The 18241-nt window shown below is 34.5% G+C and overlaps 1 protein-coding gene and 1 long non-coding RNA gene across 2 annotated transcripts in view; both read left to right on the forward strand.

Moving 5' to 3' along the window:
* LOC144845486 (E3 ubiquitin-protein ligase RNF170-like) overlaps window positions 1-18241 on the forward strand; it is a 291346-nt gene that overhangs the window by 96825 nt on the left and 176280 nt on the right. The gene's annotated exons all lie outside the window — the stretch shown is intronic.
* LOC144845142 (uncharacterized) lies at window positions 13620-15531 on the forward strand. The gene is made up of 4 exons (XR_013612498.1): window positions 13620-13691; window positions 13966-14023; window positions 14921-14949; window positions 15383-15531. It is a non-coding gene; the product is annotated as an uncharacterized LOC144845142 (long non-coding RNA).

An 18241-nucleotide genomic window follows, 5' to 3' on the forward strand; every position in this document is an offset into this window, starting at 1 on the left:
TTGGATTAGAGGCTACCTCTGTTATAGCCTAGGCATAGAGTATGTTTTCAGAGAACAATACTAAACTTTATTTAAATAATACGTTTTTGACAGGGTTTGATAGGCCTACGCTTAGTCTACAAGTTACTTTTTGTTTACTCGATAAATAAAACAAACAACTCAAACAGAGATAAAATGAAATTGTGCTTCAAAATACGTATAGGGCCTAGTATCCATTAATTTATCCAATTTTCGTCACGCTCTAAGTAAAATAATAATTTTTTAAAACTTCATTGTAAGCCTAAATGTTAGTGCGGACATACCTACAGACATTATGCAAATTACCATACTATTACAAGTTTAAACTTGAATTTAATTCGTCACTTTGACGAATTATAGGTGATCATTTTTATAAATTTATTAACATTAATATTTTTTAAACATGCACGTACGTTAACATACAATCGGAAAATGTTGATGTATGCCATCCTATTATACGCTTATAGTGCTTAGTTGTGCCTATTATGTCATATCACATTATGTACAGTATACTGTATATCTATATACAGTGTAGCATTGGTGAAATTACGGACACACATCATGTTCTAAGTTTTTGGCACTGATGACATTATCAAAATAAACTTGTGGATACCAATATCGAAAGATAATGAATTGAGCAATAAAATATAACAATTAGAAGAAAATTTGGCACGTAGAAGCGCAGTGCTTTTTGAAATGTGTATAACTTTGACGAAAGAGATGAAAAAACTACTTTTTAGTTTCAACTGGCCATATGATAACTTCATAACATTCGATAGGCTTAATTTTTATATGCATTCATATCTACATTTCACCTTCTCTCATAATAAGTTATAAACATCAAGGTCAACTTTAATTCAGAAGAGCTGTAAGGTATTCAACTATAAGTTGTAGGTGAAATTACGTAACCACCGTTATTCAAATTTTAAGACGTGATGACGTCATCAAAATGAAAATATTGGCAACTCATGAGTAACATAATTGGTTGAGGTAGAATATATTAAAAATTTAAAAAAAATCGAGCACAGATAAGCGAGTTGCGCTCTGTAAAACCCATTTTCGAACTATGGTGGGCTAAGATCCTGGAGGTACTAATAAATATATTTTTATTTCATATTTGAAATTAAGTGCCATTTCCGGCCATCGAGCAGCTCTATTTTTCCAAATTTTCAACCATGGTGGGGCTGAGGTCCTGTGACACTTAAAGGTGTATTGTCCCAAAAAAATGAAGGTCAGAATATTCTAAATTTAAATTGGCCATATCAAAGTAATATTAAAGTTATTCACTTTAAGTCGAAAATTCGAGCCAAAAACAAAAATTTTACGTAATTAACAGCTAAATTAATTTGATTACATTTCGTCTGGAAAATCGTCACGAGCGAAAGTAAACAAAGATTTCAAACCATGATTATACATTATGCATGATGCTAATTAGGATTGTTTACAACTCGTCACGGTTGAGAAGGTGTTTTCACACAGATCGCGAGGAAGTGATTATGCATACAGAGTAGCCAAATAAGCGCGTTGCATTATGAGATATGTTTTGATCGAAAACTTTGACTGGAAGTCAAAGTTATTTTTTGAGCCAAAAAACGTCTGTATTTCAGTAAAATGATTTTTTTTTCAATTAATTTTTGGTGAAAGTTAATAACTATTATGATACTTCAAAATGACCCACTTTTTTTCGAAATCTTTTATTTTTTTGGAATTTGACAAAGGGACAATACATCTTTAACATATATTTTGATTTCCTATTTTCAATTATAATTGCCATTTTCGAACTATCGTGTGCTAAGATCCTACAGACACTAATAAATATATTTTTATTTCATATTTTAAATTAAGTGGAATTTCCGGTCATCAGTATTTTTCCAAATTTTCAACCAACCAACCATGATGGGGCTGAGGTCCTGGAGACACTTAATATATAATTATGGTGGGCTAAGATCCTAATTCATATTTGAAATTAAGTGCAAAGATTGAGCAGCTCTCATATTTCAGCTCAAAAATTCTAAATTTCCATGGCTGTAACAGGTTTTTTTTGGGGGGGGGGGGGGGGGGCGTGGGTTGGTGTTGGTGTTATTTGCAATTACCATTTTCGCACCCCAGATATTTTTATAATTATTAGTTATTACTCACAAAACTAAAAATATAATTTTGAACGACATAGGGATACAATTTTAGGCCCTATTTTGTGTCAGTTGGAGTTTTACAAACGTTTATTAGACATACAACCGTTAGTGACGCTGTTTAAGGCCACATTTTGGGTATCTGGCATTATTTTTCCCAATCTGGCATTATTTGAGACTATGGGCGGCCATTAGGGCCAAAATAGACAAACGTTGCCGTACGAACAATTCCGCTTCCGTAAGCCAAACAAATGGCGTTAAAGACTATATCACTATTAAGCATCACCTATAAGTTAGCGTCTGGGTGTATAGCTAATCGAATAAAGAATGTATTAAGTCATATTATAAGTAGAGAGCAAAATGGTTTTATGCCAGATAGATTTATTGGCAAAAATATTAGACTAATGAATGACATTATATGTATTAGTGAACAGTTAAAGATGACCGGTATGCTATTATTAATTGACTTCGAAAAAGCCTTCGACTCTGTTTCACATATATTTATTGATAGAGCCATGGAAATGTTTAACTTTGGTGAGTCTATTAGAAGGTGGATTACAATTTTTTATTCGGAAATGTATTCCTCAGTTAATGTTAAGGGTGCTATGTCGAATCGTTTTAAAATTGAAAGAGGCTGAGACAAGGAGACCCTCTTTCTCCATATATTTTTCTAATTTGTGCAGAAATATTGAATAATTTAATAAAGCAAAACAAACTAATTAAGGGAGTTAAAATTAGAGATGAGGAATATACAATATCTCAATATGCAGACGACACTACCATTATACTTGATGGGTCTGAAGCATCCCTGCATGCAATACTCGATACACTAGATACATACGAGAGTATTTCCGGTTTAAGAATAAATGAAGAAAAAACAAAAGTTGTATGGATAGGTAGTAAGAGAAGTAGTAATGTAAGGTTAAAAACAAGAAAAAAGATAAACTGGATAGGTAATGCCATATTTTCAATTTTAGGTATTGACTTTTCATTGGATGCAGTCCAAATGATTAATGTAAACTATGAAAGAGTGTTTCTAACGATAGAGCGTATGATAAACCAATGGTCTAAAAGAAACTTGACAGTAATTGGTAAAATAACCATTATAAAATCACTCTTGTTACCAAAATTAATTCATATGATCATGCCCTTACCGAACCCATCAAATGATTACGTAGTACGTCTTAATAATTTATTTTTCGTTTTATTTGGCAAAACAAACCTGATAAAATAAATCGGCATCAAATGAAAAGTGATTACTTACATGGTGGATTAAGAATGGTAGATTTAAACTTTTTTTTTATGTCATTAAAAATAACTTGGTTGCGTAGAATTTTCAACAATAAATCCGAAGACAACCCAATATTTAAGCTATTTAAGTACATAACAAATTTGTCTAACTTTATGCAACTTGAAACGAATTGTAAACGTCTGTCCAGCAGTAGAGATAATGTAAAAATTATCTTCTGGAGAGAGGTAATAGATGCATGGAGTAATTTTATTTCTATTCATTATCCAAAGTCTGTTGACGAGCTATTACGAATACAAATTTGGAATAATGAAGTAATAAGAATAGGCAACGAATGTATAAGATATGGAAATTGGGAAAAAGCAGGTATTTTGTTTGTTAATGATTTGTTTAACAGCAATGGGCAATTTATGAATAAAAAAGAAGTCGAAGATACCTACGGTATTAAGATAAACTAGAATTTAATTCGTCACTTTGACGAATTATAGGTGATCATTTTTATCATTTTACTGAAATTAATTTTTTTTAAACATGCACGTACGTTAACATACGATCGGAAAATGTTGATGTATGCCATCCTATTATATGCTTATAGTGCTCAGTTGTGCCTATATGCCATATACAATATGTACAGTATATACTGTATATCTATATACAGTGTAGCATAGGTGAAATTACGGAACACACATGTTCTAATTTTTTGGCATGATGACGTTATCAAACTAAACTTTAAGATGACAATTTCGAAAGATAATTAATTGAGCAAAAAAATATAAGATTTGGAAAAAAATTTGGCACGTAGAAGCGCTGTGCGCGCTCTTTGAATTGTGTATAACTTTGACGAAAAATATGAAAAAACTACTTTTTCACTTCAACTGGCCATATGTTAACGTCACAACATCCGATAGGCTTAATTTTTATATGAATTAATATCTACATTTCATCAGCTTTTATAATAAATTATAATCATCAAGGTAACCTTCAATTCTGAAGAGCTGTAAGATATTCAAATTTACTGCGAAGGTGAAATTACACGGCCTACGTTATTCAAGTTTTTACGCGTGATGACGTCATTAAAATGAAGATAGTGTCAACTCATGATAAAGATAATTAATTAAGCAAGCACATACTGAAAGTTGTGCGAAATTCGAGCACACATAACCAAGATGCGCTCTGTTGAATGTGATAATCTACACAAAAAGATAACAAATCCTAATTTTTAAATTCAAGTGGCCATTTGATGACGTCACAACATTTTGTACATCAAATGTGTATATGAATTCATATCTACAACTCAATAGCTTCCTGAATAAGTTAAAAAAATTGGGGGTCATCTTGCATTCTGAAGAGTTATTTTCATTTTAAAAAGGCCTTATTTTTCACCATTTTCAGAACTTTTGTGAAATTAATGTGCGCATTTTGTCATTTTTAACATGCTCGTATAGCGTCATTTTAAGTCTGAATGGACTCAAAATCGGTAAATGTACTAAGGATTGTGAGTAGAATATGATTTATTATTATTATTAATTTTATTTTTTACGCTTTCTAAGATTCGCGTGCGCAAAAACGCATTTTTGCGCAGTAATTTTTTGAAACATGCAAATGGCCTAATTCATGCTCTAAATTGATCAAAACTTAATTTTGAGCTTTTTAAAATTTTAACGCGCGATTTCACGCGCATGACCTTGAAACGCACGAGTTTTTATTTGCTAATATTTTTACCTTTACCTGAAATTTACGTGTAGTGAATTTCATTAATATGTGATAATGAATTATGGAGATATGATTGATAATGTGATTTCACAAAATGGCGTATAAATGACGTCACGGATGAGTGATCACGCTGAAAAGCTTATTATGTCTAAGTTAAAGTATTTGAAAGACATTGTGTAATTTTTGTGATCATTGCAATTCAACTTTTTGAGATAATTGTTACACAAAAAGTGTACAGAAAGAATAAAAAAAACTAGATCTTAAACTCGTCACTTGAGGACGAGTTTGGTTATCCGCCCGCAACAAAACGTATCTTGCGTATTAAAGTACTTCTCAGTTATGACTTTTCCAAAAAAGTAGCCTATTCAAAATTAAAACTGCCCTTTAAGTGTAATAACCAAATAAATCCTTTTTTGATTGTTTTCCCGTGATGGGATTCGAACCCGGTACCTGTGATACCAAAGTCGGTTGCACTACACATCGAGCCATATCAGCACCTGGTGAAGAAAATCCGAAGAAAGAATCCTCGTTCATTCGGTATGTCGTGAACCCCCTCGATGCAAGTTGATTATTACATATCGAACTTAAATCATAATGTTTACTATGATGAAATCGTCACACATTTTAAACAGTGACATATTATGAAAGTGCATACTTTCAAGTTTAATATATTAACATGTAAAGAAAAAAGATAAACGTTATGTTTATTGTTTTACTCTTTGAATATGTTTATGTTTGTTTGATGATAAATATTTCAAAAATTACATTTAATATGCAAATAATGTAGCCATCAAACACTTTTTAACATTCAAGACTATTATAAATTAGACCTATGATTCATACTCTGCAAGAAAATAAAATAAAAAAATGGGGTAACCTTGCATTCTGATGAACTGTTTCATTTTTAAAAGTAGACATATTTTGGAACATTTTCACAATTTGTTGACGTTTTCGTGCGCAACCTGTCATGTTTAACGTGCTCGTGGAACGCCATTTCAAGTTGAAAAGTGAATAAAATAACGTAAAATTGTTAACCGAAGATTTAAAAACACAAATCGTGTAAAAGAAATGCTCATACGTGTTCCCTGCGCCGTGCGCGCGTAAAAATGTGCGCAACAGTGGCAATTTTTTAAACGCTTAAAATGACCTGAATCGTGCTCTAATTTAATCAGAAATTGATTTGGAGCATTTTAAAATTTCAAACGCCATTTACGCGCGCACTTTCTAACGTTACAAATTGCGGTAGCGTTAAAAAAGTTAACTATTGATGTGAAGCAAACGTGGCTGAAAATGACGTTAAAAAATATTCGTTTGTTTCGAAGTTATAACCAATTTAAGATTTTCAGAAAATCACGCGTAACTTACGCTACGCGGCTCTGACATCGTCAAAAAGCTTGGCTGGACAACTTCAGTAAAATGTCTAAATGCTGAACAAGTTACAACATATTATGTTTACACGTTGAAGAGAAACAGCGTGCACAAAATAAGAAGAGTAAAATATTTCAAACGCAATTTACGCGAAAACTTTCTAGTCTCCAAAAATTTGTTAAACATTCCAAAAGTTAGCCATTGATGTGAAGAAAACGTGGCTGAAAATTTCGTTAAAAAATATTTATCGGTTTCGAAGTTATGACCGATTTAAGATTTTCAGAAAATCGCGCGTGACTTACGCTACGCGGATCTGACAGCGTCCAAAAGCTTGGCTGAACATCTTCAGTTAAATGTCTAAATGTTGACCAAGTTACAACATGTTATGTTAACACGTTGAAGAGAAAACGCGTGCACAAAATCTGAGAAAGAAAGAAGAATAATAAAAAAAAAAAGAAACACGTACAATAACAAAGGTTATCCGCTTGTGGCGGATAACCAAAAATAATAAAAAAAAAAATAAATAAAGATTTCATACAATAACAATAGGTGATCATTTTATTCTAAATGATCACCTAATTATATAAAATTAATAGGATTAAGAAGGCTTCTTATGGAAAAATTTAACAATTTAATGATATGTGAAATTAAAAAAACAGTTTTGCTAGATATTCCATTTCATATAAAAGTACTCTTTCAACAAAGAAAGGGATGTCGTATTTTTTATGATGTTTTAAATAACTCAATGTTTAAATCATGGAAAGCCCAAAAGAAATGGGCAGAGAATAAATTTGTATTCAATAACGAACAATGGAAAACAATCTACCTAGCTCCACATACGTGTACAATGAATATTGTTTTAATATATTTTCAATATAAAATTTTAAATAGAATAATTGCAACAAATGAACAATTATTTAAAATGAATATAAAAGAAACTTCAATGTGCTCATTTGCTCATCGAAACCATTCAGCATTTGTTCTGTAATTGTCCAATAGTAAAAAGGATATGGAACCTCCTCCAGGAAAAAATTTCAGAAAAAACTGGAGTGCAATTTATTTTTAGTAAAGAGAGCATAATTTTCGGATACCAAGATGCGAATCAGTTTTTTAATTTAAAAGCCATTAATGCAATTATTCTAATTGTAAAATCATTTATTTATAAAACTAAACTAGTTAAATGTAAGCCAACTATCAAAATGGTTATGAACGAGTTAAAAAGGTTTTATGAAACGGAAACATTTATTTATCATCAGAATTTTGAGGACAGTATTTTTAATACAAAATGGATAAAATTAGAAGCATTTATAAATCAAATAAGAAATTGTTAGAGATTAGAATAATTTTTAAGAACCGTTATTTAATTTGTTAGATGGATATCTTTGTTGTTTTTGTTTGCTTTTAATTTTAATTTTTTATTTGAAAAATGTTTTTCCTTTGTAATGTATTATATGATGAAATAAAAAAAAAAAAAAAAAAAAAAAAATGGCGTTAAAGACATTATCCGCTCCCGTAAGCCAAACAAATGGCGTTAAAGACATAATTCATCGAGTAACAAACAAATATTGCCGTACGGACAAACGCACATATTGCCGTATAAACAAATTGCCGTATGGTTAAATTGCCGAAAGGACAAAAATTGGCGTAAGGACAAATTGGCGTACAGTCTAACTAAATTTAAACGTTGAGGGCAGCATAATATTTTAAAACCATGTGACTGAAACCACTCTGCTCTCTGAGGCCGGGTGGGGAGAGGGGGTTAAAAACATAATCATGGAAGCGAGAATTGTAACGAACTTTGGAAACAGAATTCAGCGCCTTGCAACTTCTCTCGAAAATAAGGAAATTAATCTAAATCACGTGCAATATTTTATATGGGTTATGTAGAGATGCCATACAATTTGGACAATATTTTCGTTACAATTCTCGCTTCCATGATTAGGCCTATGTTACCCTCCCCACCCAGCCCATCGGGGAGAGAGCAGAGTGGTTTCGGTCACGTGGTTTTAAAATACTATGCTGCCCTCAACATTTAAATTTAGTTAGACTGTACGCCAATTTGTCCTTACACCAATTTTTGTCCTTACGCCAATTTTTGTCCTTTCGGCAATTTAACCATACGGCAATTTGTTCATACGGCAATGTGTGCGTATGTCCGTACGGCAATATTTGTTTGTTACTCGAGGAATTATGTCTTTAACGCCATTTGTTTGGCTTACGGGAGCGGAATTGTTCGTACAGCAACGTTTGTCTATTTTGGCCCTAATGGCCGTCCATATGAGACAGGAGGATAGGGCATAATTTAAATTATACTTCATCCTCCTTCGGTTTCGAATCAATATGCGTCCTGTTGGCTGCGCAGCGCCACAACCAGTTTTTAAAAGTTAACTAGCCTGTATCCCCCAACTACGACCTTCCACCTCTTCTGTTAACTGCGGTTAGCGCGTTGTCAAAATCTAACAATAAAATAGATTATGCATGTCAGCCGAGTGGAAATAATAGATCCTCGACTCATGCTGTGGGCGCGATAAATCACGATGGTGAATCTACGCCCGCAGGCGAGAAACAACTATCACGTCTTCCTAGCCGTGATATTCATGACAAGGCAGGCCTTCTGAGCCGAGGTGATAAGGAACTGCCACCACGGCCTAATGCCCGTGATAATGCACCCGTTACCGATATTTTCTTTCTTTAGGACCATGCTCGGTGACGCACTTCAACATTTCTCTCGTAAATCTCGGTCTAGATCTAGATCAAAAAGACCACAAAAGAGAGGGAGATCTAGTTCCATGTCTCGTTCATCAGTCTCCTCAGATGAGGAGTATATCTTTAGGCATAGGCCTAGACTATCGCCAAAAAGACGATTAACTGATGATGATATGATCTCAATTGTGGCAGGGAACGAGTTGGTCCAGGTACCAACCAGCTCAATCGAAAATGTGGAGCTAACAAACCCACACGAGGTCACACGAGGTGTCAAAGGGCACTGAATATTCCCATAAAGTACTAGAATGGTGGGAAGTCCAACGAACACATACGTTGGAACAAACAAAGAAAGACGATTTGTTGGGAGATCTAAAGCCAGATTCCTCAGTGGCGCGATTTTTCAAAGCTCCCGACATGCCCAAACCTATGAGAGACTCAATGAAACGAGCTAACACCAATGCATGGAAAACAGATAATTCCATGTGGTCAATTCAAGAGGACCTCCTCCGAGCATCAATGCCTCTTCTAAAGGCCATTGAAATTAATAACCAAATGGGAAAAAACGAACTAAAACCTTTGTTAGAGTCGACTGGAAGCTTGCTAGGCTCGGCAATTCGGCGTATCTCTCTGTGGCGACAGGGGCATTCTGAACCCTTCATTAAAGAGGGCTATCTCCAAAATGTCACCCCTTCAATGGAGTGCATCTTTGGCGAGAAGTGGTCAGAGAAAATCGAGGAAGAGGAAAAATTGAACAAAGTAACACAGAAACTTACTAAAGAGCCCAAAGTGGCAATAAAATACACACCCAGAAGCAAAGGAATTAGTGGGTATAGACAAAAGGCTGATCTTCTTACCAGGAAAAACAGAATTTTCGATATAAAAAAAGATCAAGTCATAGGCAATCGTATAAACCCGAACACAGTGCGTCTACTTCGACAGATTCCTTTCGTCAATTAAAAAAAACGAATAGACAACCATTTTCAAAAAACTAGACAACAGAAAACAGTTCGATTCGGTACCCCATTTCTTCCGCTCTTATCAAGCCGGGGGAATACAATTTCACATAAACAAAGAAATTACGACAGATCCATGGATACGACAAACAGTAATGGGTTACAGAATCGAATTTTATCAAAAACCTGTTCAAACAAAAATACCCAATCAAATAAAAATGAATCGGCAATAGCAAACCATATGCGATCTAGAAATTAAAAAAAATGGTAAAAAAGGGCGCAATTGTCCAAGTCAAACCCGTTCGAGGTCAGTTCATTTCAAACATTTTTGTGGTACCGAAAAGTTCGGGGGGATTCAGGCCGGTTTTCAACCTAAAACATCTCAATCGTTATATCAAATCAGACCACTTCAAGATGGAATCAATCAATCAAGTAAAACCACTAATAAGCACACGAAGCTTTATGGTAACCATCGATCTAAAAGACGCCTACTTTATGGTACCAATGTTTCACAAACACAAGAAGTTTCTCCGGTTTCTTTGGGGAAAAACTCTTTACGAGTTCCAAGTTCTACCGTTCGGTTTATCGGCAGCCCCTCGGGTTTTTACAAAACTGATGAAGCCAGTCGTGGCTCATTTACGAATGAAAGCGATGAAGGTCGTAATTTATTTAGACGATCTGATCCTCATTACAAAATCCATAGAAGAACGTGTGCAACAAAGGGATTACATTGTTCAATTTTCAATCAGTTAGGACTGACAATAAATACGGAAAAGTCCCAGCTATTTCCGTCCCAACACGTCCCTACCGGCCGAAAAAATGAAAAATATTCAAGCCACATGCAAAAACATAATAAAAAATCCAGTGATAAAAGCGGATGCACTTGCAAGCATCCTTGGGAAAATGACTGCCACTTCAGAAAATATACTTCCAGCTCCCCTATTCTACAGATCACTCCAATCCGAACTGATTCAATCAGTTCACAAAAATCCCACATATCAAGGTCAAATAAAATTATCAAACCCCAGTATTCAAGAGTTAGTATGGTGGACCCATTGCTTACATCGATACAACGGAAAGCCAATTGTTCTGTCATGCCCAGAGCTAACGATAACGACAGATGCGTCAACAAAGGGCTGGGGAGCCCATTGTGCACTAGGCAAACAGGGGGTCGATGGTCGGTAAAAGAAGCAATGTTTCACATCAATTACCTTGAATTACTGGCAGTCTTCTTAGCAATACAGAGTTTTGCAAAGAATCTGACAGATTGTCATATTCTAATTCGATCGGACAACACCACAGCATTGTCATACATAAAGCACAAGGAGGGTACACACACAGCCACCCTGTCGCAGTTAGCGATCAGGTTCTGGAAGTGGTGCATAGAGAGGCGAATAACTCTTACAGCATACCATGTACCAGGCAAAGAAATCTGATTGCCGATTACCATTCCCGGGTTTTTCAGGACAGGTTAGAATGGATGTTGAATCCGCTTCCATTCAAAAGGTTGTGCAACAGCCTGGGGTTTTACCCAACAATAGACCTATTTACCTCCAGGATGAATCACCAAACACCACGTTACATTTCGTGGAAACCGGATCCAGGAGCACTAACAGTGAATGCCTTTTCCATCAATTGGACGACCGAACACAACCATGCGTTTCCGCCCTTTTGTCTATTGGCACAGGTATTGAGGAAGACAATTCGGGACAAAGCCACCGTACTGGTGATAGCCCCGAGATGGATAACACACCCTTGGTATCCAATGCTGTTACAGCTAGCGATTACGACATCAATTCTATTACCCAGTTGCCCCAATCTGTTAACACAACCTCACTCTGGCCTACCACACCCGTTGACCCAGTCTCTACATCTAGCGGGTTGGACTGTCTCAGGCGATATTATAAAACAAAAGGCTTTTCAGAGGACCTTACCAATGTCATGTCTGCAAATTGTAGACAATCCACTTACAACCAATATCAATCAGCATGGAAAAAGTGGTGTAGCTGGTGTGGTAAACGGGCGATTGATCCCATTTCGGCGCCTTTAACAGAGATTATGGAATTTTTAGTTCAATGCGAAAAAACCTTGGGAAGGCACAGCAATTGGTAACAATGTTTCAATGAACAGGTTGATGAAAGGGTTTTTTAATAGAAATCCACCTAGGCCCAAGTATACAATTACATGGGATGTAGAACCGGTAATCAAATATTTAAGACAATTACCACACTGGGATTCACTGTCGTTAAAATGGTTAACTTTAAAGGTAGTCTTACTATTAGCTCTGGTTACGACAGGGCGCGTGTCTTCCTTATTAGTTTATATGACGTCGAATCTTGAAAGTTTGGTTATATCTTCAAGTAATTTAAAATCTGTACCATCATCACTCTTAAAACAATCTAGGCCAGGGTACAGTCTAAGGAACGTCGAAATTGAGGCGTTTGACGATAAGCGTTTATGCCCGGTTCAAGCTATTTCAAAGTATTTACTCAGAACAAAGATCATTAGAGGTTCTGAGAAACAAGTGTTTATAAGTCACCAGAAACCTCATCGTAATGTAACCTCATCTACGATTAGTCGATGGATGGTGGAAATGATGGGAATGGCAGGGATGAATACGGACATTTTCAAAGCCCATTCGGCTCGGGGTGCATCTTCCTCAGCATCTCGTAGGTTAGGTGTGTCGATGAAAGACATACAAAACACTAGAAGAGGTGGAAGGTCGTAGTTGGGGGATACAGGCTAGTTAACTTTTAAAAACTGGTGGTGGCGCTGCGCAGCCAACAGGACGCATTTTGATTCTCACCTCCGGAGGACTCGTATAATCTCGATTATACTTCAGGGGCGGATTGCTATAAGCGGTCTATAAACGGTCTTATAGACCATTGCTATACCGCGGTCTAACCTATAAGCGGTCTTTAAAATTAAAGCCTACTCGAAGGAGTCTTAAAACAGTCTTAAACCTCTCATTTTGTTCTTTTACGTATTATTTATCGTCAAAGACAACCAATTTAACGAGTATTAAGTGTTAAATCAAATAATAACGGTGATTTTATTCTTAAATAGGCCTAGAATAGATTTTCTCGCATAGAAATGTACGTACTTTTTTTTTTTTTTTTTTTTTTTTATTGAACACTTTCATATTTAAATTTAAAAAATAAAAAATAGCTTAAAATAATAACACTTTCTTATTAATAATAATATACAATATACATTTCTCTTAAGAACAAAATATAAATAATTTCATAATGTAATAAATATAAATCTACTTTTTTTTTTCTCTTAAAAACAAAATCTATAAATAATTTGTTGTCAAATTTTTTTTTTTATAGCATATTTCAATTGAACAAAATAATTTAACTAAACATATAACTTTCTTATTCAAATAAATAGTTATTAGGCCTACTTACTAAATAAACAGACGATAAAAGTCTATAAATAATTCAAGATTAAAAAACATTATATAAAAAAACAATACTAAGTCTTTTTTTTTTAAATGCAAAGTTACCAGTCAATAAGTTCATGTTTTTCCAAGAAAGGACTCCATTTGTTTAAGTAAGTATGATGCTCCCCTTTAGTTTTCAAAATATATTCTTCTTGTTTAACGTGTAACTTAATCTCATTCACGAATCGTGCAATATTAGGCTTAATTTTTCTCATTTTACAGCTATATATGTAGTGTCGACAAATTAGTAAAATAGTATTTAGGGCTTTAAATGTTTTTTTTCTAACTCCAAAAAGGCATAATTCGGGGTTAATAATTACATTTATATTAAAATATGATTTCAACCATTGTTTAACCTTTCTCCAAAATATTTTAATTTCACAGCATTTTGCAAAAATATGTATTAAGGTTTCTGTTTCTGCTTTACATAAAGCACATAAAGGTGAGTCAATTTTCCCAATTTTAAACAAAAAGGAGTTATTACCTAGAATTCTATGCACAATTTTATATTGAAACCAGATTAGTGGTGTGGACATGGTAAGTGAGAAAGACATGGTATTAATAATTTCCCACTCTTTATCAACATATAAAGTATCCAATGCCTTCTCCCACTTAATTTTAGCTTTCGATTGTTTTTTTCTGGAATTGATTAGAGTATTATAAATTAGCTTTGATCCTTTTTTATTTTTAATAACTACGCTAAGGTTAAAAGGTAGTAATGGACTATTTATATTTTCTTTTGGAGAAATTTGATTTAAAGACGTATGTTGTCTGACCGCATTTATTAGGCCTTCATATTGAAGAAAGTTTATGTTAAGGTTATGATGTTTACTAAATTGTTTAAATGGAGTTATTCCATGTCTATCAACTAAATCATTTATAAAATTCACCCCATGATTACTCCAGTTTTTATAATAGATACTTTCTCCGCCGACTTTAATATTGTCATTCATCCAGAGTGATTGTCTACATATCGATTCGGTGCTCATAGGAGTGTTGTGTTTCACGAATACGCACCACGCCTTCATTACATCCAGCCAAAAATCATTGTAGGGCTTAACCTTCGCTAATTTGATTAACTTCGCTGATTCGCCTTCTATGAGCCAAGTTTTATGAATATTCAACACGATTGGAACTAAAAGAGCCCAGCCCGTCTCATTGGACGTTACTAACCGTCTAACCCACGTGATTTTTACCGATTGAATATATGCATTTATATCGACCATTCGTAAGCCTCCAAATTTCTTTTCTTGTATAAGTTGATCTCTGGATATTCTATCCACCCCTTTCTATATGAAACGATATAGTTCTGACTTAAGTGATTTTATTACTTTTTCAGGGGGATCGGGTAATGTCGAAAGGACATAGGTAAGTTTGGACAGTAGTAAAGACTTAACTACCGTGATTCTTCCCAAAACAGTTAAGTTTCTTTTTGACCAATGTCTCATTGTATTTTTTATTGATTTATATGCGTCTTCATAGTTCAGATCTACCATTTCATTTAAATTTGTACTGAACCGAATACCCAATGATACAAAGGGCTCTCCATGTTTGATCCATTTTATATTATAGTTTTCGCATATTGAGTCACCTCGGTCTTTAAACGAACCAACCCAGACAGCATTTGTTTTGTTCACATTCACTTTTAGCCCGGAAAATTTGGAAAATACATCGAGAGTCTTAAATGCTTCGTGCATTGACTTCTCTTTACCGTCAAGAAACAATACAGTGTCGTCCGCATACTGAGATAATCGATACTCGTGATTTGCAATTGATATTCCTTTAATTTGTTTATTTTCAGATATCATTGAGGATAAAATTTCTGCGCAAAGAAGAAACAGGTATGGACTCAACCCATCCCCTTGTCTACATCCTCTTTCAATTAGGAATGATTCGGAGAGAAAGCCATTAACAAGAACTGAGGATCTTGCATCTTTATATAGTACTTTCACCCATTTTCGAATGGATTGTCCGAAGTTAAAATGTTTAAGAACGCAGTTAACAAATGTATGAGAAATGCAATCGAACGCTTTTTCAAAATCTATCAGTAAAAGCAGACCAGGAATTTTCTTCTTTTCACAAATTTGCATAATATCATACATAAGTCTTGTATTTTCGCCTATATATCTCCCATTAATAAATCCTTTCTGTTGTTCACTAATTAGTATATCAAGGACCGATTTTATTCGTTCTGCAATACATGAAGAAACAAGTTTATAAGTGACACTTAACAGGGTAATAGGTCTCCAGTTTTTTAGATACTCTCGGGGTTTATCCCCCTTAGGCAGTAAAGTAATTATTCCTGACTTTTGGGAAATTGACAGTTGACCTGAGTTATACGACTCGTTAATAGCTCTCAAAAGATAGGAAACTAAATCCGCAAAAAAGAACTTAAAAAACTCATAGCTAAAGCCGTCAATACCAGGTGACTTTCCATTTTGTGACCTCTTAAGAGCCTCTAAAAGTTCATTATAAGTAATTGGCCCTTCAATTTTATTTTGTTGTTCTTTTGTTAATGTTGGTAATGTATTCATAGTTTTAAGAAGTTTTACAATATTTTTTTCGTCATCAATGTACGTACTTGTTATGATTGTGAATTGAACAAGCGTGACGAACATTACCTTATTTGGTATTCTACACGCAAAGTACGCCCTCAATTTGTTATTTACGCAGTCTTATCCAAGACTGTTTTATAGCAATGGTCTAACAGGGGTGGCTTTAATAAGACCGTCTATCTGATAAAGCCGGCTTTAATCGGGGAGTTAAGACCATCAGTTAAGACTGTTTTATAGCAATCCACCCCTGTATAGTATACCTTGATTTACCTTGACCTTTAGACTATAAACCTGTTAAGGTTTGTGAGTCCCTCTTTGAACATCTTGGTTATATGGCTCAAACTTTAGGTTGTGGGTTTTCCAGAGTGTTTCAAGATGGGTTTTAAAATTATTTATAGAGGATGCATTTACTATATGATATGGCAAACTATTCCAATCATTTACTGCAGATATTGAAAAGAATTTCTGTCTGTGTTTCGATTTACTATGAACTTTTTTAATTTTAAAATTGTGGCCTCTAGTTAGAGTAGATGGTGCTAATTCAAAAAAGACACCCGGATTAACATTATCATACTTTTGTATCATTCTAAAAATCTGTAAGCAGCAAGACCTCTTTCTTCGAAATGCTAATGATGGCAGTTTCATAAATTTCATTCGGTCACTATATGGTTGAGTTTTAATTTCCACAGCAAGTGTTGTGGCTTTTTGCTGAACTTTTTCTAAGAGAATAGAATCACCAACAAACTGAGGAAGACAAGCCGTACTAGAATATTCTAAAATCGGTCTAACCATTGATTTATAAAGGATAGACACTAAATGACTGTCTAAATATTCAAAGGTTCTCTTAATTAAACCAAGTCTAGAATTAGCCTTTTTAACAACTTCAACGATATGATCATGAAAATTCAATTTATTATCAACTAAAACACCAAGATCTCTCATCTGAGTTACAACTCCTAACTGAATTCTATCTGAACCTGTTCCCATAAAGTATGTTGTGTTCAAGGATTTTTTACCGAGATGCATAACCTTACATTTATTAATATTAAAGGGCAACTGCCACTTTACTGACCATTTATACATCTTATCAATGTCCGCCTGAAAATCAAGAGCATCTATGTCTGAATCAACAGCTTTGTATATCTTTGAATCATCAGCAAACAAAAAAAGAGGTGACTTAACTGATTGAGGCAGATCGTTGATAAATATTGTAAAGCAGATTACACCATATACACTTCCTTGAGGAATACCACTCTGGACCGATATCCCATCCGAAACTTCGCCATTTACCACCACTCGCTGGACACGAATTGACAAGTATATTTTAGTCCATTTCAACAATTCACCACGAATACCATATGTATGCATTTTATGGAGAAGTCTTTCATGTGGAACAGAGTCGAAAGCTTTTTGAAAATCACAGTACAAGATATCGACAGAGTGTCCTTCATCTATCATTGAAGACCATTTCTCAGTGGCCTCAAGCAGTTGCAGGATCTTCCCTTGCGAAACCCATGTTGTTAGTTACAAAATAGTTTATTATCTTCCATATGTTTCGATATTTCATTCTTGATGAATGTCTCCATGGTTTTACATAGTATTGACGTTAAACTCACTGGCCTATAGTTTAGAGGATTAGTTTTACAGCCTTTCTTATAGATTGGTGAAACATTAGCTTGCCTCCATTGTTCAGGAATAGTTCCCTCATGTAAAAGCTTGGAAAATAAAATGCTGAGAATTGGACTAATTTCATTTGCCGTTTCTTTTAAAAGTCGAGAGTGCACACCATCTGGTCCTGGAGACTTAAAAATGTCTAATACTAATAGGTGCTTTCGAATTTCATTCTCCGGAAATGCAACAGTATACAAAGGTTCGACTTCATGATCAAGGTTAAGTTTAAGCACGGGAATGTCAGAAATATTTTCTTTAGTAAAAACTGTTGCAAATGCTTGGTTTAAGAGTGCAGCTTTTTGTCTATCATCTACAATCAGTTCTCCTCTCTCGTCTTTTAATGCAGAAATGCCCGTCTTTTTGCCAGTTTTCTCCTTATAGTATTTCCAGAAACTCTTAGGATTCACTTTTATCTCGGATGCCAACTTGCATTC

This window comes from Antedon bifida, chromosome 6, assembly GCF_963402885.1.
Source record: "Antedon bifida chromosome 6, ecAntBifi1.1, whole genome shotgun sequence".
Classification (NCBI taxonomy): Eukaryota; Metazoa; Echinodermata; class Crinoidea; order Comatulida; family Antedonidae; genus Antedon; species Antedon bifida.